Source organism: Anas platyrhynchos, chromosome 21, assembly GCF_047663525.1.
Source record: "Anas platyrhynchos isolate ZD024472 breed Pekin duck chromosome 21, IASCAAS_PekinDuck_T2T, whole genome shotgun sequence".
Taxonomy (NCBI): Eukaryota; Metazoa; Chordata; class Aves; order Anseriformes; family Anatidae; genus Anas; species Anas platyrhynchos.
In genome coordinates this window covers 9,852,410-9,873,247 of record NC_092607.1, presented here as the reverse complement: position 1 = coordinate 9,873,247, position 20,838 = coordinate 9,852,410, and the positions used below count along the sequence as shown (strand labels likewise).

The window sequence follows — 20,838 nt, the reverse complement described above, 5'->3', positions numbered from 1 at the left end:
TTAGAAAAGCAGCTAATCTATAGACGTGAATGAGGTTCATCAGCAGCCCATATTGCTGGAAGCCTCCAGTGCACACTGGCACATGTGAGGAGAGCTCTGGGGCTGGGTGGGAGCTTGCTTGCAGGTCCCAGGGAGCCCTCCAGGTCCTGCTGAGGTTGTGCAACTCAGTTTCTCCCCTGCCAGCTGCTGTCACCTAGACACTCCTAGGGTTTTCTCAACTGATTAGTCTCCTACTGCTTTGCTTCTCCTCCTCTTGGGTACTTACGGTGTTTCTAGTGTGTTTTGTTGTTGCCTAGGGAATTGTGTCAGCACCTACCTTGTCCCTGCTCGTGTGTATGTGTGTGCATCAGCATGTGTCTGTACACACGTGTGAACGTACAGACATGCCTGAAAGGGGAGGGAGAACCCCACAGTGTAAATAATCTAGCTCGGTAGCCCTTGGGGCTGGGGTTCCCCAAAGATTCGTCACCCAGGCACCTGAGGTGGGATTACAGAGTCAGTCCTGGCTTTCTCCTTTCTCTCCAGCACAGACAGGTTTGGTCAGCACGGGGTGACAAAGCTTTCCTGCACTTTGTAAGACTTCAGGAGGAGGCCTGCAGAAAAATGAATATTCTTAGAAACAACTCGGGTTTCCATGCATGGGAGACCAGGATACTCAAAGCTGGATGCTGGGATGTCACATTTGGCTTTCTAAACAGTCAGAGATTGAAGATTTTGAAAATGCTACATGCTGAGACTTTTTTGATTCTTCCTGATTTTACAACCTATTTGCCATGCTGTCATCTCACTGCAATCAGAAGACCATAGCTTGTTACTTAAAATACAGAAAATCAAGCTCAGATTTGGCATAATCCCACAACTCCAGGAGCAGCACTGCTTGAAGACCACACCAAATACTGTGAGCTGAGAAGTTCACACGAGTCAGCCAGGGGCTGCGCATGTTTGTGAATGAATAAATCAGCGGATGGACTCCGAGCAGGGGGGGGAAGAGCTTTAGAAATTTCCCGCAGAAGTGCGAAGTGACAGAAAGGCACTGCAGCATTTGCAGCCTTGGCACAGAGGCTCCTGGCTTCAGCCAGGGAGGGACATGTCTCAGAGGAGCTCCTGCAGGCTCAGGTGTGAGTTGCTGTGCAGCCAAACTGCCCCACGCTGCTTCACACCCTCAGCAGGCGGGCTGGGAGCTTGGCCAGGCTGCAGCGGGCACATGGCCCCTGCGTGCTGGCAGCACCGTGCAGCCCTAGAGGTTACCCAGTCACCCCAAGCCACAGCAGCAGTCTTTATTTGCAAACCAGTACTTTGGAGGGTTAAAAAAAAATAATAATAATTCGCTGCTGTTCTTTTTCCCTTGCCTTGCCTTAAGATGTAAAGTGCTTTAGCAATAGTGGTGGATGAAGGTGCTGAGATGGCACAGGACTCGAGGAATTGCTTAAGAGAGCAGGTGTGTGGCAGTGTAATTGTAGGTGTGAGTGCCATGCTGCAGGCAGTGTTGGGGGGGGGGGGGGGGGCAGGGAACAGGGATTTGCAACACAGCTGCTACAAAGTTTGAGCAAAAGGACCTTGGTGGTTTTTAATCTCCTTACCTGGAGATAGAAGTACCCTTCCCTTCCCTTCCCTTCCCTTCCCTTCCCTTCCCTTCCCTTCCCTTCCCTTCCCTTCCCTTCCCTTCCCTTCCCTTCCCTTCCCTTCCCTTCCCCTGAGCCCCTTTTCCTGGTGCAGGAGCATTGAGCACTCCCCACCTGCCTCTTGCTAAGGCTTATCCCTTCAGGGTGGGTCCTCCTCAGCCCTTGGCCTATTTTGTTTCTCTGATTGAGTGTGAGTCACAGAACGAATGTCTCTGTGACTTGTCTCTGCCCTTCTTATATTTTTTTTTTATTTTTTTTACTGCTGACCTATTTTAATGTGCTTTGCTTTGCACTCTTCATTACCTCACCTTTGTCTTAGCAGTGGCTGAACCTTTTGAATGCAGACCCGTGCACTCCACAACAGTACTTTAAGCTCAGCCTTTTGGTGTTCCCCTGGTCTCTCCAAAACCATCCCTGTGCACATCCTATCTACACCATGCCCCTAGGTGGGGGCATCTCTTGAGCTGAGGCCATTCTGCTCATTGGAAGCAGGGGCTGGGCACCAACATCTGACTAAAGTTCAAGTGCTGGGCTATGGCATGGAGGGGGTGGGGAAGTGGTAAGCCTTGTGCACAGCCAGGCAAACCCATCCGTGCTTTTTGGAGGAATTTTGTGCCCCTCTGCAGACCACAGGACTCACACACAGGATAGAGAGCCCTGCAGCTGCTTGCACTAGGGCATAACATCATCCTGTAGCACCAACCCAAAGGTTTACTTTAGAAGGAGCCAGCTGAATGTGGACTGCAAGCAAGAAGGAGAGCTGCAGCTTTCACCGACACAGGCAGCTGGTGTGCCTCCGAGGCAGAGAGCACGCAGGCCGCTGCAGTAGTCATCGTGGCCAGAAATACTGCTTTATTTCTTCAACAAAAAATGGTATTCAAGTGCAGTGCACAAATCAGGCACTTGGAGTATCAGAGCCAGAGAGTGCAGGTGCAGGACATGGGGAGAAAGCAGAGCTGGGGGTGATCCACCTGCAGGAGGGCAGGCGGGGGGAGGCATTCAGATGCAGCAGGCTCCTGCAAGCACCAGGCAGTGCTGGGCAGAGCTCTGGTGGGAGAGCAGGGCTGAGTCTGCTCACCCCCTGCTCTCCCACCCCTGATCAGACAGAGCAAGAAACAAGAGACCCAAAACCTAAGTCCACGTACTCTGGCAATGGGGAGTTTCTTGTCGGTTCTGGTGTCATCCCCGAATGACATGTTTGGTCACACTCTCCAATCTGGAGATCCCCATCTGGAGATTTCAAACCCCAAACGACTTCCTGGACCCCTCAGATTTCTTCAAGCTCCCTGCCCATCCCAGATGAACAGAATCCTTGTGACCCATCACTTTGGCCTTTGAAGCTTGGGTCAGCTCTGCCTGGAGCAAGGAGAGCAGTAACCTCAGCTTGGAAGTCACCCCATCCATTTGGGGTGACTTCCCTCCTTTTCTCATCCTCTGACTCTCCGAGTCTGAGTGATGAAGGGCTAATCTCTGCCTCAGCAGAGGTGAAGGCAAGACAGGGCAATAAGGTCCCATGCCCATAGGTCTCCTCTCCATTGCTGAGTGTTTGCACAGTCCTCTACTGGGAAACAGCTGAAAAGGCAGGGCTGGGTGCATTATGAGCTGGGACCCATCCCATAAGAAGGGCTGTTGTAGGAAAGACAGCAGAGGAAATAGCAAGGTATCTCTGGGCTAGTGCCAGCAGACCTGACACCTCAAATTAGTGTGTGATCGGTGCAGGGCCCCTTAGAGGAACAGGAACTAAATGTACTGGAACCCATCCCTGTATGCAGAAGGGCCAGAAAAAAACAGTCTTCTACCAATTGCATGTATCTGTATGATATGGGTCAAGGTCTACTTCAAAAGCACAGCCTGTTCTGTAGCAGGTTTTCTCCAGTCTTAACCAAGTGAAGCTCCCAGAACCAGACATAGCCATCTCCAGAAAAATTCTGTGAAAGGACTGTAAGATCTTATGCAAATGGACTGTGTCTTTCCAGACCTGTGGGCAGACGAGTGAGAAGAGCCTCTGATCTCTATTTTTGGCCTTTGTATGCTGCTGTGTTTAAAAAAAAAATATTAGGTATAATTTCGGGCACAGCAGGCAAGTCTCTCTGTGATGCAGTGGACTGGTCCAATTGAACTCAACCTCCATGAAATCGGCAGGACCTTGGCTTGACTTTGGGTTTCCTAGATCCCTGGGGATTCCCTGAAATTGTAAGCCTGGAGGAGTCCAGGAGGTGAGACACAAAGAGAGGGAACAGCACCAGCTGTCAGCAGGGACCCCTGTCCCCTGCCAGCCTCAGTGGCAAGAACAGCAGTCCCACAGATGGACATGCATCACCTGGCAAGGGGGTTGGTAGCCAAAATGCTTCCTAACAGCCGGCTGCAAGGAGGCTGAATGCAGGTCACATCTTACAGGACAGGGAGTGACATCCTAGTATGCAGTGATCCTGAAAAGTAATTAGGGGTTGAGATAGAGGAAGCATTGAATACAAGCTCCCACTGAGGCAAGTCCTAAGTGAGTACAGTGAACCTGCAAATCCCAAGGATGATGGGCTTGTTCAGGCTGTTGGGGAAAAAAAAAAAAAAAAAAGAAAAAAAAAAAGCACGTGATGCAGCAGCTCTCTAGTGATGCATAATGGGGTAAACACTAGAGAAGAAAGAGTTCAGCAAGAAAGGTCACAAGAGATGGTGCAATGTTTGGAGATGTTTAAGCTGGGAAGTCATACGAAAGCACAAGCGAGCAGTGTAGGGAGGTGCTGCAGCAGCCCCGGCCCCAGCTCCGTCTGGTTGTACATCAATAGTGGATGAGTTCCGGCTTTGTCTGGGCTGGGGAATACACGTTGCAGCTAGTGATGCTAATTAAATGGTAACTAGACTAATGGAGATTTATTTTCAGGCTTCTTGATAGAAACTGGTTATACACAGCTGGGAAATTGAAATCTGACCTCCTGCTCATTTCCTCTCTTCTCCAGAACAGCAGTTAATTACTGCAGTAGCCTGCAGAAGCTATGGGACAGGCTCGTCCACACCGTGTTCCCTTGGGGCCACCCAGCCAGGCCTGGCAGGAAGCATCTCCCCAGCCTGGCTCCAAAGGCTGGGCCTCATCTTCCTGCATCCCAGACCCAGATCCAGGTGATCAGCCCTGGGGGTGGCCTGGGGTGGTCTCCCAATGCCCCTGCCTTGCCTTCCTGCAGCTCCCCAGGGAGAGACAGGCTGTTCATAAGTGTAGAGATCTCAAAGCCATGATCTGCTCCTTGACGTGTTTTCCTCCCTCTGACTTTGCACACATTTCTATCTGTGCATTGGACTGTGGCGCTGCTGGAGCCCTGAGATCTTCTTGTCTACGTGGAGCTAACGGGGCACTGCTGGACCACCCCGGGTACCTCCCCATCTCCTGGGCTGGGTGGGCTGTGAGTTCCCTACTGTGGGGCCAGCTCCACACCCCTCATCTCCTTCTGCCCGCAAAGGAGAGATGGTGCCAAAGGGATGCAGGCAGAGGGAAAAGCAGCAGCTGCCTGAAATAGGCCTAAAGGGCTTTGCGGCACATCTGGCTTAGCGCTGGGGGCCGTGGGTCCATCTGCTCCCATCACAGCCAGCAGCAGAGTGGAGGCCTGCCTGAGGAGGGGCACAGTAAGTGGCACTCAGACTTTTGGGTACCTTTAACCCTTGCATTTCAGGTGGCGTGCAAACAAAGCCCACTGCCTACACACAGTCTCCTGGTTAGCACCAAGAAACGACACAGCAGTCACCCACAATGCTTTTATAATCTGCTTTCTGCGAGATGACTGTTCCCACAAGAAAGGAGGAGGAGACATGATTAATTTTCATTAGCCTTGTAAATAATAAGCTAGTTTCCGCTACTCTTGCCCTGTAATTAGGGCTCTGGTTCCAGGGACCTGCAGAATGAAGCAGGTGACTCATAGGAAGGCAGGACAGCCTGGCCATCTCCCATCCACCCACACTCCCCAGGAAAAGGGAAGCGGCTGAGGCACCGCTCAGAAGGGGTTGGGGTTAGGTTTGGGGTTGATGTTAAGGTTAGGGGAGGTTAGAGGGCAAAGCCCACCCAAAGGAAGTGCAGGCTGAGGCTGGCACATCTTAATTATTAAAAAAAAAAAAAAAAAAAAAAAAAAGCAAAACTTCTGGTCCAGGACTGGCAGTGTCTGACCTGAACATCTGGATGTTGTGTGGATGTAAGGTGGTCTCAGGAGGAGCCAGTGACACAGAGGTGAGGTGCAGAAGGGGCGCCTGGGTGCCTGCAAATAGTCCAGGACTAAATAACCAGCAGCCAGCAGCACCCAAGCACACATCTTGTGTCCAAGGTAACAGTGGAAGTCACACTCAGGAACCGGAGTAAACAAACCTCTACAGCTGAGGACACCACTGTGCCTCTGTGAGAGACACCACACAACGGAGATGGGTGATCTTTTGGGTAGATATGTGACTTGAGGGAGCTCAAAAACTTTCATGAACAAGAGAGGAGTTTTTGGAACCTCCATTTCCATTTTGGTGCCTGCTAAACTAAAAAAAAATTAAAAAAATCAGTTTTTAATATGAAAATATAATTCTGATATATTTTAAAAAGTGATATTTTACAACAAAAAGACTGAATGGTTTAATAAACCCAATCCAAATGAAAGTATTTTATTATAGACCAAAGAAAATGGTCGTTCTCATGCCCAAACATTTTTCTTATGCCAATTCCTTAAGAAAAGAAAAAAAAGTAATTGAAGAAGAACCTTCAAAAAATAAGCACTTTTTTTCCTAAATTTAGCCAGAAGCTGAATAGTTTCTGTGCATGCAGATTCCCCTGGCCCAAAATATGAAGAGCAGGGCTTGGCCCTACCCTACCATACACCCTGTGCAAAGCAGGGGTGCCATGCTCACCACAAACTCTTCTGTTTTTCCCCACAAGGAACGTGCATTTCACTGCCTCTCTGATTTTATTTTTCCATAGTTTTACTGAGGCTGCATCATACCCTCCCTTGCTGGAGGCTGGATCCTATGACGCTGTGTGCCGCAGAACGCCTTTCCACCAAGACGTGTTTGGACACAGGGCTTTGGCTTGGCTGGAGACAGAGGTGGCCAGGGAAATGCAGCATTTGCAGTATTTGGCCATTCACTTCACCCAGTGTAGCCTTATTGCTTGGAGCCAGACTGAGCACTGTGTTTGCCAGGTCAACAGCTCCCCCAGGGGCAGAAGATGCAGGATATTAGGCCAGAGCAGAGGTGACACAGCCACTGTAATAGATGTCTGCAGAAAAGTGTAGTCAGAAAATGTAGTGCCTTTAGGAGATCTGACGGATAACTCCCTGCTGGGAAACAGCAGTCAGGCAGCGTGTAGGTGGCAGAGGGCAGCAGTGCTGGAGGCAGGGGTGCCTTTAGCTGGTCCTGCCCTGCAGTGTGGGCTGGTGTTCAGGGAATGCTGCCCAGCCCGCCTGCCCCAGAGCAGCCACACAGCAGCAGGAGGCTCGTGGCTGAGCAGCACAACTTGTTCTGACCCAAAAAAATCACCTGGGGAGAAATACAAGGGAACTCATGGGGCTGAGATCTGTGAAACAGAGCATGTTCCAAAGCAGGGAACTCTGCTCCTTTGGTGAAGCTTTTCCCTAACACAGGGACAAGGTGAGGTCCTTTTTCACAAGCAAAATTTACCTCTGGTACTCACTGCCATGAGATAGGTATCAGAAGCACAAAGCTAAAAACATTTCAAAAGGGAAAAAAAAAAAAAAAAAAGAGAGAGAGAGAGAGAGAGGTGAATAAGAATGTTTCTGCCTGAATGAAGGAAAAACACTCATTGGGCCCCCTGAAAAATGCCAGGGCACTACTACCTGCACAGATCACCTCCAGGACTGCCCCCGTCCTGGAAGCATGCACATGATCCCTTCTCTCTGCAGGGCTCTGTGTGCAGCTCGGGTGGTGTGAAAGTCTCTCTGTGCACCTCAGGCAGCCTGTGAGCTGAGCTGCCTCTGGCATACCACAAAGCCAGCCAGGAGCCACCGGTGCAGGGCAGACCTCCAATATCTGGGTGCAAGGGGGTGCAGTCCTTCATCAAGGCAACAGCCTGTCACAGCTAAACACTACAGCATCAGGGAAGTCATCCCTTGTTGAGGTGACCTTTTATTTTACAGCCACCCCAAAAGTCAGAGAAGAGCAAGTGGCTCCTCTGCTGGGCACTCATCCCTGGTGTGAGCCATGGGCTGGCAGGACACGAGCCCTGTCCTGCAGCCTCCTTGGCAGGAGCCTCCTGCTGAAAAACACAGCCCATTCTGGGAACAGACTTTACCCAAAACAGCAGATGCAGTACTAACCCATCTCGAAAGAACAGTTCACTAAGGAAAAACAATTGGCACATTAATTAGAAGTGACTGATTAAAGAACTGAAAGGGAATTACTCATCTTGTTAGAGACAGGCACCTGCAGAGTTCTTGCTATCAGAGCAACAGCATCCTCCACACCACTGGTAGGACACTGCTGCTCAGCAGCACAGCACAGCCTCATCCAGCACAAACACACAGCCACCAGCCCAGTGCATTCCAAAGCCCCACAAATCGATCCACCGCAAGGCAGTGCCAGCCGTGGCCATCAGGATGACAGCACAAAACAGTGAGTGTGATGAGCCAGGCTGCCCAGACAGTGCAATTCACACCCAGACACACAACACAAGCAGAGATGCATACAGAGGGGAGCACACATGCATGCTCCCTCTTCTGGGTAGGCTGTTCTCTTCTAACACCAGCCTGCTCTGCCCTTACTTTGCTTTTCCACATACAGCTTCTCCATGTGCTTTGTCTCTTCCATCCTTTGCAAAGGTACAGCTGGTGGCCGTGTCAGAGCAGGATTCGGGCAAGAAGCACAGAGTAGAGACCTGTTCCAGGCAGCCCAGGGGTTTCCGCATCACTGGCACTCTCTTAGGTGATACAGGTTATCCCAGGTGTTGTGCCAGGAGCTTATGCAAAGCTCCTCTATAAACGTTCCATAACACCTCACTGGAGCAGGGAAGTTCACCACTGCTTTTCCTGGCCCAATAGAGGGTCTGGCATTTGGGCCAACCCATCCATGGGACTAAACAGTACTGAGATGATATGTCCATTTGATGCTGTTCTGCAACTGTGGTACTCACAGTGCTATTTTAAGAAAAAAAAAAAAAAAAAGAAAAAAAAAGAAAAGAAAAAAAAAAGCTTTAAGTCTGGTCTGTTTCCTGGAAGACATAAACATGAAATCAGAGGTCCTGAACTTGTGTGACTGTCCCATTTATCACAGTGTCCTAACACTGAAGTACAGCCACTTCTGGAAAGGTAAGAGCAACAGAGGAAGAAATAGCTGAAATCATCTATCCTTCAGATCTCTGAACTGTGTTTGAACTAAACATCTTGGGAAAAACCTCCCAGGTAACTTGAACTTTTGCCCAGGATGGAGAATGCACTGCTGCACTCAGTGGAGAGTAATCTTTTTAATGGCTGATTGCTCTTTTTAAAAAATAATACCTTACCTTTCCTGTGGTCTGGACTGGCATACACTTTGTACTGCCTGTCCCTGGATGTTGTTGGGGTTCTGGCGCCTCTGTTGTCAAGCTTCTATGGACTTGTGTTCTGCAGTTAAGGCACTTCTGTTCCTGGTATCTCCCTGTGTGAGGCACATCATGCACTCACTCCCTGTGGCTCTTCTCTAAACTATCTCTAATTTATCAACGCCCTTCCAGATACCACCTGCTATAAAAGGACCCTCTTTTCCTGTAAGATACCATCTTTGCCACACACAGGTCCTGCTACTACAGTGTCCTTCACGCATCAAGGCAGAGTGCATTTTAGTGATCATTTTGTACAGATGTCTTGAGTCCAGCTGCTGAGTCACCGTGGCCTTCAAGTCCATCTCGGAGGGTCATATTAGGACACAGTTCTCAGCACAGGTCACTCCAGTTAAGTTCCTTATACCAAGGCAACCTGTTTTCCATGTGTATCTGTGGTGATTTTACTCAGGAGCAAAATGCTCCAGCATGGGTCCCCCACAGGCGGCAGCTCCTCCCAGACCCCTGCTCCTGTGGGGGCTCTCCACGGGCCGTAGCCTCCTCCAGGCCACATCCACCTGCTCCACCAGGGGCTCCTCCACAGCTGCAGCATGGAGATCTGCTCCATGTGGGACCCATGGGTGCAGGGGGACAGCCTGCTCCACCAGGGGCCTCTCCACAGAGGGACATTCAATGTCCCTCTTTGGACCCTCATTCCTCCCTAACGGTGTTGATTTTAACATTTGTTGATTTTAACATTCCAATTATATTTCTCTCCTAGCTGGATTCATGCTCGTACGTGAGCAGAGTTTATTATCCAGGCTCCTTCTCCTCAGTGTGAAGGCAATTAAAGAACTTCTTCTCTTCAAGTCCTCTTCAAGAACTCTTCAAGTTCTTTCTTAAAGTCTGGAATGACTTTATGCTCAATACCATGATGTCAGACTAAATGAGCTCCTTCCTACTTGTCCTTCTCCTTCACTGTTTCATATCCTGTTGGATATTGGATGCCCTGTGCCCTCCTTGCTCCCCATCCCCTCGGAGGCAGGTCTACCATCATGAGCAACATCTCCTAGTCTGCTGCCATACCAGACCCACCTCACTCCCTCAGGCTGCCTGCGGGGCACTGCCACAGGAACCTTCATCATGCAGAGACATAAAGGCTCCCCAGGGCAGCTATTGCCTGTAAGAAGAGGCATTAGTGCAGATTAATTAAACCCTCCTCACCAAGTACGGGCTGCCCAGCCTTGAGTATCAGAGCCCCGTGGAGGAAATGCACCACCTGTATACGGACATTTCAGTAGGAGTATCCTTCTTCCCTGCTGGGTGTCATGATTATCCTACTGCATGGACTGGACAGGATTCAGTCTTGTTCCATCTCTTGTTCCTCCACCAGGAAACTCAGAGCTGGTTTCTGCTGTTTGCACGCTAAGAGCTGGTGACCTCCACTCACAAGGAATCGTGTCCTCTGCTCTTCTCTCCAGTGCTGCTGGCCTCTCTCTAGTCAGGCAGAGCAGAACCCAATTGTCTCTGTGCTAATTTAGTAAATTAATGAAATAAAATTGAATAAAGAACATTACTGGAAGGGAAGATGGTATTTCTTTCAAATAAAACAGATTTCAGTCACTCAGACTTATTCTCTTCTAAGTCTTAGTCATGATCTCACAAGCTCCAAGACTTGTTTCCTGGTGGTCTTGCTAGTATCATCTGTAAACAAGAAGGAAGAAAAGGAATGCTGCTGTTGAGTCCCCACTACATCTCTTGGTTCTTCTTGATTAACAGTGATGTGGATTTTGGGTCACCCTTTAAGAGTTAACGGTCACTATGGGTGGATTTTGCCACAACTTCTTGCTTACTTCAATTTCCATAAATCTTGTGCAAGAATAGTGCGTATTGTCTTTGTGTCCTTGTTCACCATACCTTCCTGTCAGGAAAGTAGGAAAAGAAACAGCATATGCAGTGTTCTATAACCTCGTTTTCCTCCTCCCGTGACCCAAACACAACTCTTCTGCTGACAAATCATCTGTGCAGGGACCTTCACACAGCACAGCCCTTATGGACCCAGAGCAAGGAACACGGTTTAGCAGGACTTTGTCACTTTTCCCACCCTTGCTTTATTGTTTCCTCTGATGCTTTCATACACAGATTTTCACATTCATACCTCCTTCAAAACCAATCTCAACACTGACTACAGATCTCTTTGTTTATGAACAGACACATCTCATCTGTGCTCTCCACTCTATACACAGCATCTTTTTTTTTTTTTCTTTCTTGAATGTGAGGCAGTGATAGCTCTCAAATCAGGCCACAAGCATCCTTCAAATGAAATTTAATTCTTTCTAGGAGACACAAAGGAGTTCAATCTATTTGTTTTAACCAGATAAATGGTTATAGGATTAAAAGTACAAGAACACAAATATATTTATTTTCATTATTTCTGTTCCTGGTATTGCACAGAGAGGTGTTATGGTCTATTATATAAAGGAGAGCAGACCAGATATTTGTAATGACTATAGCTGAACTTTCAGACTGTAAATCTAGATATTAGGGGGAACTTGAGTTATGGATGATAGCAGGAAGAGGGGAACATTGCATTTTCAGCAGTCCCTGCCATTGCTGGCAGCTGGCATGCCTCACTGTGCTCTTCACCCATTTCTTATCTCCCCTGTGTTGGAGCTGCTAGTTGTGGTTGTCTCTGAAGTGGAAACACCAGGGATTACAAATCTCAGATCAGTGTCTCCTCAAGGTCTTTCCCAATCACATTTTAAAGCCAACAGGACCATGTGGGTACAGATCAGCAGGCTGTGGCCCAACTCTCCTAGACCAATGATCAGAGGAACAAAAATCATGAGCTGGTTTTATTTACGTCCCTTTTAAGGCCTTACTACTAAAGTCATTCCATATGCTGGTTACTCACAGCAACTGAAATGATGAGGAGACCCCTCTGGGAAGGGTGCTGCTCTCCCACTCCTTCCTTTGGTGAATAGGAAAACTTCCAAGTGCTAACATGGGTGATTTGCAGTACCAGGCAAAGGAAAGGCTGGGCACGTGTTAGCCTCAGGCTGCAGACGGACAAGAGGAAGCAGGCTGCAGTGGTCAGTCCTGACAGCCTTAGAGGACAGAACCTCAGCAAGAGGTCTTGATAGAGGAATGGTCTCAAACATCATGCTGCAGGTGACATGCAGCCTGAAATATGAGCAGATCAGTTCCTCCAGTCTTGAAGGAACCAGGTTCAGGGCAATTTGGCATCTTGAAACCACACATGAGACTCAGAAGGACTATACCTGCACCGAGCATACACTTAGGGCTCTAGACAGCAACACCAGGCTTATTTGCTCTGTGGGCACTGCTGTGAGGGTGACACTGGATGGTACAAAGTTAGGGCAGCCTTGGAAGGGGCTGGCAGGAGGACTGAAGTCCAGCAAAGCCCAGGAGGTGACCAGGTTTCCCCAGTGAGGTTTGGCTGCAGAACATCTGAGGCCTTGGGTCACCAAAAGTGTCTCAAACCACATGGCGGAGAAAGATCAGTTTGTCAACAGGGCAGCTCTGAGAAAACAAGGTGGGAGCATACAGACCATGTTGGCAGCCTCCTGTGCCTTCAGTGCCTGGAAGCTCAAGGGCCCCAACATGCCCCCAGCTCCCCACCTTTCCCCTCACTCTGCAAACCACTTGCCTGAGGTCACACCACCTCTCATAGGTGTCCTTCCACACACGTCTCCAACCTCACCCCCTCCATGCAGCTTCCAGGACGTGGTGATCGAGCTGCTCCTGAGAGTAGGAGAAAGATGGGGTGATCGACATGGATGTCTGGTGGTTAACAAAATGTAATTGTGCTGGTGGCACAGTGGTTCATTTGCATTTCCTTGAGGCGTTTATGCCTCAATATTAATTAAAAGTAATCATAGCACTGCTTGCTCAGTGCAACACTAACATACAAAGACAAAAGCAGTATTACAGAAAAAAAAAAAAATGCTACTTCCTCCAGAGTTTCACCTTTTGTTTTGAGAAACCTGCAAGGTGAGTGGAGGCCTGGAGCTCAGGCACTGCTCTTCCCACCCATCACAGCCACTCTGTGGCAAGGGGCTGCAGGATCATCACCATCTCCAGAAGTACCCTGGGATACGCTGACAGTGCTGGTGGCAGACACAGAGGTGATGGGTGACGGTGTTATGGTGTTACTGGGAGCAGATTCTTGCAGCACAAGGAGCTACTGGTGGTGATACAGGATGCTGGGCAGTGGGAGTGAATACCTGGGCATGCCGGAGGGATGCTGAGAGCATTGCTAGCAGACACTGGTGGCTTTCATAATGGACACTGGTGGTTCTAGTGACATATAGTGTTACCTTTGTAACAGCACTGGTGGCATTAGAGCAGGAGAGCAAGATGCTGGTGTTGTAGGTATCTACGGGTGGCACTAGGCACAGATTCCGTCTGTGCTAATGGCTGCTGCAGTCCCTGCATGTCTGGGTTACTGCCTCAAAGGTAACCCAACTTGTCATGTGGGGAGAGCTGTGAAAGTGCTAGGTGGTGTCAGTGCAATTACCGCTGCATGGCCATCTGCAGCAACCAGGCTTGTCATACCTAGTCTTATCACATGCACAGAGTGCTATATTTAGTGATGGGAGCAGTGGCCTGTGAGCAGCAACTTGCAGCCTCATTCACATCTCTGAGCTCAGAAATGTCTGAGCTTGCAATGTGGAATTGTCCCTTGTCTTCAAGAGCTGATGCCTCCACAGTGAAGGCCTCTTTGGTTAGGGGAAGGATGTTTGCTGAGGCTGCTGGATAGAGTTTCTGTCTCTAGATTTCACAGCTGAGTACATACTCAGCAGCAAGAAACTCAAAACAAACAAACAAACAAAAATGTTTTGGTGTAGACAAAGACAGGTGACTTCTGGGGAAGGACACAACTGCCTTGTCTAAACAACAGCTGTCTCTTGCTTGGTTCTCCCAGGGCATTTGGTTTTCCTTTACCCACTTCCTCTGCAGCACTGGAGTTGAAGTGGTACAGAACTGGTGGGAAGCAGAAGAGGGCTTGTACCAGACTTAGGAGGGCAGTCTTCTGATCTTTCCAGGCTTTCCATTCTTCTGTCTGATGGGATATCCATTGAGAGTCTCTAAACACCTCTTGAACACCAAATACTTCTACCTGTGCTGTATCTGTCTGTCCATCTTATCTAGCCTTTCAGGACCCAAGGGGCTCTTTGATCCAATGAAGAGAACTACCAGCAGGGGAAGGCTGACTCCTCAGGCTGTTACTGTGCTGTTCCCGTCCCTCGCTTCTCAGCAGTGAAAAGCTGAATGCCCCAGATTGTCCTAGCAGAAAACACACACACGCATACACCCACCTTGGAAATTAATTGACATAAAACCCAAATAATATTTAATCTCGCTAATAAAATAATGCAAGCTGTGCTCTATGTTGTGATGCATAGGTTTTAGAGAACATTAAGAAATGTTATTTTTAACCTGTATTTACTTTTTCTTTTATTTACTTTCCTAACAGGGAGTATTTTTTTCAGTTGGTGGCAGTGTGGTTGATGGTGAATGACGATAAGGGAAGAACCACAACATTTTAGCTGAAATACAGTAGCACCTAGTGACCAGTTACAATGTGGTCTGCTCAAGCAGAAGTTTAATGAGTACTGATAAATGAAAGTCAGCTGCAGATTTTGGCAGGGGTATAGCTAAAGACACCAAAGGTGGCTGGCCACTACAGGGAAGGTGTTTATCCCCAGGACCACACTTCCTTCTGTTCCAGACTGTGTTCTCCCAGGACTCAGAGCAAAGGATGAGGCACAGCGGGCTGCAGAACCGTCCCTGCTCAGGACAGTAAGATCCTGGCATGGCTAAGAAACAAAGACAGAGCCATGGGCAGCAAGGGGAGTCCTTGATTATTTCAAGACAAAGAAACAAGGGAAGGAAAGTCAAAGAGCACCATCCCCCAGCCCTGTGCCCCCAGGCTTGCAGTTTCCTCCCCACCCAGCTGATTTCCAGTCCATCCTTTTGCTCTATGTGTGATGCAGAGGAACATGGGACTCGCTTCCACATCTTCCCACCACAGGCATCACCTTTGCCTTTCTGTGTAGGATGCTTTACAGCATTTTCCTTGTGCCTTTGCTGAAACTTAATGAAGACAACCTGTGTGTCAATCAGAGTTGCAGCAATTTTACATCTGGGACATTTGGCAGGGAAGCACTGTTGTGCTCTGTGACCTGAGGACATTTTCCCTTTTCTCTTTGCCTGGCAGGTCTTCATGAGGGACAACTCTGGAGCCCAGAGAGGAACACGGTGCACAGGATGCTGAATCTGGCCTAGTCCTGAAACCCAGCAAGCTGTGAGAGGTACGGCATGGCCCAGGGCTGGCTGCGGGGCTCTTCAGAAATGGCTAGGAAGGGCAGGGGGGGTGTAGCTCTGTGCATGTGATTTAAGAAGCGGTGGTGGGGAGGGAGAAGGAGGCTGGGGAAGGGAAGATGAAGAGGGCGTTTCAGTAACAGCCCTCCCTCCATCTAGTAGTGAATCCTGCAACACACCCCTCGCCAGTTATGAAAGTTATGAAATCTAATATTGATTGCTATAGTAACATCACGCCTCCACGCTGACCTAGTTTGAGACAAAGGAAGTACTCCCGCAGCTTTGAGCACACAGGATGCTGCAGATGAGTTTCAGTGTGTTCTCCAGGAAGAATGGCAGACGGAGCTGCTGAGTTTTCCACCTGCTCCCCCTTGCCCCAGGACCCTCAGGCACCATGAGCTGCTTTGTCTCGGGCACGGAGCAAACCCAGTGCCAGAGAGCATCTCCATCCTGCCTCCCTCATGCAGGCATTAGGGCCCACCTAGCTTCATCCAGGCATTCAGGTAACAGGAACGTCTGCCCTGGAACCAAGCAACATCCTTGCAAGCTGCAGAGATCCGGTGGTACAGCAGTAACAGCCAGTGCCATTCAGAGCACCCTGTTACTGTGTCACAAATTTTCACTGCAAGCACAGAAAGCCTCCATCCCCAGGAGCAGCAGCATACTCTGTAAGGTCAAAGGCAGATGTGTAAACTGCTCTTCATCCTCTGCCTGCTCCATGGAGGGCTTTGCAAACACACACACACACCTCCAGGCCTCTTGAACAACACTGAACAGAAAAAAATCATTTTTTTTTCCCAAGCTGTCTTATTAGCTGCTCTTCCAGACAAGCCACAACATGCACCACCATGTGCCCAGGGTGCCTTGTGAGAGAGCACATACCTGCAGCGAGGCTTCAAACTACAATGACCCTCACTGACTTCCCTGGTCCTTCTGCTCCGTCTCATCAGCTCTCCTGCCTTCTTCCTAAAAACTCGCCCTTTCTTATCTTATTCGCCCTACTTAGTGTTTTGCATCTCTTTCTTCAGAGCAGATCCCTTCTCCTGGAGAATTTTGAGAAACTTCTATTTAGGGACAGTCAAATAGGTTGTAAAGTTTCTGGGTTTTTGTTCCCTTGAGAGTTGATTATATTACCAGTGACATTTGCATGAAAATAAGTTCTCTCTCTCTGGGGCTCATCTGCTCCTCCAGATTAGTCAACATCTGAAGTCAAAAATCTTTGTCATATTGCAGTTACTGATTTTCACTGAAATTGGTTGTGCTGATACAAAAAAAAAAAAAATGTGTCTAGCATACAAGGAAAAAAGTTATGTTCTGTCTGTTTTGGGTGTTTTGGGATGTCTCCAACCACATCCTGTCCCTCCCCATCACCACAGTGGGCATCAGTCAGTCCCAGAAGACCCTTCCCTTTGCCCAGAGAACAAGAAGGAGATGGCAGCTCCCAGGGCTGCTGGAACACACTGTTTATCTACCACGAGACCTTGGGAGCTGTCTGCAGATTCTTTTTTTACATGGACACAAAATACTCATTCTGGTGTGAAGTCGGATGTGAGTCGGTCCCTCCAGTGGTGATACGGGACTCAGTAGTTTTGAGAGGTCAGTGCTGCATGCTTTTTTGGTCTCGAACACCAGCATAGCCATGCTGGGATTTGCTTCATCTGTAGCTGCCTGGAAGGTGGGTGAGTAGATGGGCTGGGTAAGCCCAGCGGGACACCTTCAAGCAGTGGGACAGACTGGCCCTTCTAAAGCAGGTCACCCACCTTCCAAGGAGGTATCTCAGGCAGATGGGCCAAATCACTTGCAGGAACCGCCTGTCTTGCTCCCTTGCTGTACAGAGTGAGGGGGAAGGGTGGGTGAGCCTCAGCTCCTGGTGATGCTGTCACACGTCTCAGTGTGATGTTAGCCCTGGGGGGGCTCCCTGGGAGACCCTGGCTTAAGCTCTCGGTGGTGGTCCACAGCATGCAGCACTTCTTGGCCCTCAGTCCACTGGAAGAAAGCTCCCTGGCAGCACTGGCAAACTGCCACAGGAGGAACAAGAGGTAGAAGGAGCCTGGAGGAAGGTCTGATGTATAATGAATAGCACTAAGCAGAAACTGGTTATTTTTATCCCCTGCGATTAGATTCTGAACTCTTTGAATCATCATTAATGCAACGCCCTGGAAGCTGGCGGCCCCCCTCGCTGAATGCCACATGAAGTGTTCCTGCTAATTCAGGGAACATTTGAAATCATGCGTGTAGGCAGACCAACGTCACCCACACCACAGCATACAATTTTAAGCTTCTTGAGGTAGGGTGTGAGGAGTCATTTTTCTTGTGCAGGTTGCAAATCATTTATTCCGTATCTAGCTAGTTATTAGCATGCTGCTAGGTTGCTATATATAAAAGCCACCCATGTGTTTGCAGCCAGCTTGGATGGCTGGGCCAAGGTTTGCGTGGGCGGTGATGGTACACGGAGCCCTGGCAGAGCTGATCAGCAGAGGGCACAACTAGTCGACTCCCAAGGGTGTCTGCAGCCCCATCAGGTTTGGGGCTGGTCCCTGTGGAGGGCTTACGTCCTGAGCAGCCTCGTGTTACGGGCTGCCAGCACCTGAATGGCCTCCTGGCCCTTCATGGACAGCCCTGCCTCAGGACATGTCCCTCCCCAAACACTCCTGCTCAGGCAAACCCTTCTTCAAAGGTTATGATCTCAAGAGGTCTCTTCTACAGATGAGCCCATGATTTTTATCTGGATGCCAGCCAAGACGGCTCTCTGACTTCTCACTTGGGCCAAAGTCTGGTGTCTGGTGCATTGATTTTGTGGTACGTTATGATTTAATAGGGGATATGTCAGAGGTTAGGATGAGAGAGCTGAGCTGTCCTAGGAGATATCCACCAGAATAAGGTCCTCCTTCTGCTTAGCAAGGACAAAGGCCCCTGGGCTGGCATGTGGGTGGAGGCACAGCTTTGGTGTTTCCACAGGGAGCAAACTTAGAAGCTGGTGGAAAGCTCTGCTGCTGTAATTCACTATGACTGTGAACTGACCTGGAAGAGAGATGGGAACTGCAGGAAAAGCATGGCTAAGCTGTGAGGGGGAGGCAGAAAAGAGAGGGAAGCAAGGAAGGAGAGGAATTATGCTTTCAGTTGTGATTATGTAGCTCTTCAAGTGCCTCTTCAAGGCACCTCTCAGGCAGGGCAGCCACAGCTGTGTTTGCAGATGAGGGTGGCCAGGGGGAGGACATTAACTTCGTGCATGGAGGATGTGTGCCAAGGGCATGGTAAAAGGGAGGGAGGCAGCACAGAGCCTGCACCTACTGCTGGCAGGCAGGAGGTGAAACACATCCATCCCTGCAGCTCTACTGCTTCTACAAGAGCAGAAGCACCCGCATGCAGATTGCAGTCCCTCATGCTGTAGGAGCTGCAGAGGTACAGCTGGCCTCCTTCTAGGCTACCTCTAGCACCCGGCAGGGCAAGCCCAAGCCCTGCACATGGGTCTCCACCATGCACACCACTGGCTGCAGCCCAGACACACGCACAAAATCCGCAGCCCCACAGATGTGTTTGTCCTCATGGTCCACTCCCAACATGCATGCACAAGCAGCAGGAGTCTGTAACTTGCTCATGCAGTTCCTCCAAGCAGGCATGACAAAGTGTGATGCTCCAAACAGCCCAGGTAACACACACCATGTTTAGCTTTTAAACACATACATATCTCAACAACCCTGCTCTACTGCTGGGGGCACACTGCAGCATTCACTGTCCACTCTTAAGGTGAGTTTGTAGAATTCAAGTTGGGAATTTGGCCAGCAGGAATCCAGAGACATGAGAAAAATTGTAGTTTCTCCTGGCTTCCCCCTAGAAGTTACAATGCAGGCATGGTGGGAAGTGACAGCTGGTCTGCCCAAGCCCCTCACAGTGCAGGGTCCCATCGCAGGAGGGGTCAGAGCGCAGAGGGGTCTCCCAGACTTTGTTGCTCCATGTCTTAGGGCTCAAGCCTGTTCAGAATGGGCAAGTAGCAGCCTCCATGGAGCCTCCAGTGGTCCTCTGGCAGGACAAGCACCTTCTGCTGCCCTCACCATGTTAGGGCAATGCAGGAGGAATTTCTATGGAGAGATGGAAATGAAACTGGCCAGCATCTCCTGGGCAGCCGTCCTCTTGAGGACATAGTGCACAGTCTGGTGGGGGCACCTCCCAAAGGACATGCAGTTAGTCTCCAAGGATGGGAGGGAGAAAAGAGATCTGTTCTCCATGTGGAAAGGGGACAGGACAAGACATCACAGGCTGGAGCTGCCACTAGGGAGATCCTGGCTGGACAGAAGGAACTTCAGAGGGCTTACAGGACTGCACGGAGAGACAGACATCTTGAGAACAGCTCATTGGACTTCTGTCCTGGGTGACGTTTTGACAGATCTCTCTCACACTTTCTGCCAGGAGTTACAAACCATAATTGCAAGGACTTTTGTCAGAGTAATTCAGAGGCTGCCAGGCTGCTGGGCTGGGTGACTGGGTGGATGGACAGACAGAAGCTGAGCAGGCATGTGAGAGTGAAGGCAAGATAGACAGCTGGGAAAACTGTGCCTTACTAGTATATGCACTGCATTGCAGCTGGCTCCTCTTCTCCATCCAGTTCCTTTTGGATCTTCTGCTCTGTCCAGAGTTCAGGCCAGCCTAATCTCTTTGCTTTTAAAAAGAGATTGAAAAGCAAATATTTGCACTCAGTGAAGTATCTCTTACAACAATGGAAGATTTTAAGCTCACGATGAAGACGTGATTCAGTCTTCCTGGAGTGGAGTGAACCATCTCCCAACAGCTTCAGCAGACCCTGGACCAGCCCCGTCTCCCACACAGCATGCAGCAGCTGTGGGCCCTACAGGAGGGAGAGGTTGGCAGCTCCCTGCCAGGGGAGGAGAGGACTCCCTGCTAAGCAGGAAGCTTCTTCAGGCAAAGCTATCATCTGCCTTGTTTGAGATCTCATATGCTATTCAGTCTTGGGAGCTGCAGATGTATTTTGCAGGATGTGCTGCTGCAGGTGATTCAGGCCTGAGCCTGCAAGCAGCAGCCCCCGTGCTGCTGTCATAAACTGTGCCCAAGAGGAGGATGACTCCAGCTGGGGTTTGGAGTGGCTTGGGGCACATAAAACTGCCATAAATCAGCTCAGGTCGTTTGCTGCACCTCAGGGACCTCCAAGCATCAGCAGAGCTAGTGGGAAGAGGGACCCAGAGAATGGAGTCAATCTGTGACAGGGGAAGTTCAGGCTGGATATCAGGAAAAGGTTCTTTGCCAGGAGGGTGGTTGTGCACTGGGACAGTCTGCCCAGGGATGTAGCCACAGCACCAAGCCTGAGAGTTCAAGAAACATTTGGACTATGCTCTTGGTCATATGGTCTGAATTTCTGGGTAGACCTGT

At 49.6% G+C, this 20,838-nt stretch overlaps 1 protein-coding gene across 3 annotated transcripts in view; it reads left to right on the top strand.

Moving 5' to 3' along the window:
• DLGAP4 (DLG associated protein 4) overlaps window positions 1-20,838 on the top strand; it is a 124,678-nt gene that overhangs the window by 38,759 nt on the left and 65,081 nt on the right. For all 3 annotated transcript variants that reach the window (XM_038166069.2, XM_038166068.2, XM_038166067.2), the window contains exon 2: window positions 15,353-15,446. The gene's annotated coding sequence lies outside the window, so the exon portion shown is untranslated. The remainder of the gene's footprint in view (window positions 1-15,352; window positions 15,447-20,838) is intronic.